The following is a 1,331-nucleotide window of genomic DNA, read 5'->3' as shown; positions in this document are numbered from 1 at the left end:
TGAGGGGTTGTCAATCTTGTCTAGCCATTTCAATGATAGGTGGTCGGTCAGGACGGTGAAATGGTAGCCCTCCAGGTAGTCCCTCATTTTCCATATTCCCCATTTCACTGCGAGGCATTCAAGTTCGGTAGCAGAGTAATTGCCTTCTGCATTATTTACGGAGCGGCTGGCATACGCGATGATTCGCTCCGTCTCTCCGTGTTGTTGGGTGAGAACGGCTCCGAGACCTTGTCTGCTAGCGTCGGTCTGTAGTGTGAACTCCTTAGTCCAATCCGGGCATGCTAGGATAGGGGCGGACGTCAGCCTTTCCTTGAGTTCGTCGAAGGCTTGCTGGTGTTCGTCTGTCCATCTCCATATTGCCTTTTTCCTTAGTAGTTGGTATAGGGGGGGGTGCCACACGGGCTGCATCTTTAATAAATCTCCGGTACCACGATATTAGTCCTAGAAATCGGCGGGCTTCTTTTAGGTTTCTTGGTGGTGTTAGAGCTTTGATGGCGGCTACTTTGTCAGGATCCGTGTGAAGGCCCTCTTTGTCCACTACATGTCCCAGGTATTTAAGTTTGGAACGAAAGAAATGGCATATTTCTGGATTCGGTCTCAGTTTTGCTTCGTAGAGTCGGTCGAAAACTGTTTGTAATACTCGTATGTGTTTTTCGAAGGTGTCGGTGCAGACGATGATATCGTCCAGGTATGCGAAGGCGTTCGGTGCCATGTCTGGCGTTATAACTTTGTCGAGAAGACGTTGGAATGTGGACGGTGCAGCGTCTAATCCAAAAGGCATTACGGTGAATTCGTAAAGTCCCTTTCCGGCTACGATGAAGGCGGTGAGTTGTTTGCTTTCCTCGGTGAGGGCTACGTGCCAATAACCGTTTTTCAGGTCGATGGAAGTTAAGTATTTGGCTCCACGTAGCTTGTCCAAGATAGGGTTGATTTGTGGTATCGGGTAAGCGTCTTTTTTGGACATCTGGTTGAGCCGTCTAAAGTCGATGCAGAATCGAGGTTTTCCGTCCATTCTGCGCGTGATGACGACTGGCGAGCTCCAAGGGCTGTTTGATGGTTGGATGACTCCTTCCTGCAGCATCTGTGATACCTCTTCGTTAATTATTGCTTGTATGGCTGGGTTTGTCGGTCGATAACGTTGTTTGAGCGGTCTTGGATCCTCTAGCCGTATCTCGTGTTTGGCGAACGGTGTTACGCCTTTGACTGTTGCTAGTCGTGCCATCTGTTTATCGATAAAGATCTTGGCTATTTTCCTTTCTCTGGGTCTCAGGTCGGTTAGAGTCTTCGGTCCTTCGGTGGAGCAGACTTCCCTTTTCTGGTTTCTGGTCGGA

The sequence above is a fragment of the Belonocnema kinseyi genome, chromosome 1, assembly GCF_010883055.1.
Source record: "Belonocnema kinseyi isolate 2016_QV_RU_SX_M_011 chromosome 1, B_treatae_v1, whole genome shotgun sequence".
NCBI lineage: Eukaryota > Metazoa > Arthropoda > Insecta > Hymenoptera > Cynipidae > Belonocnema > Belonocnema kinseyi.
The sequence above is the reverse complement of the archived record's forward strand: the minus strand, read 5'-3'. Positions refer to the sequence as shown.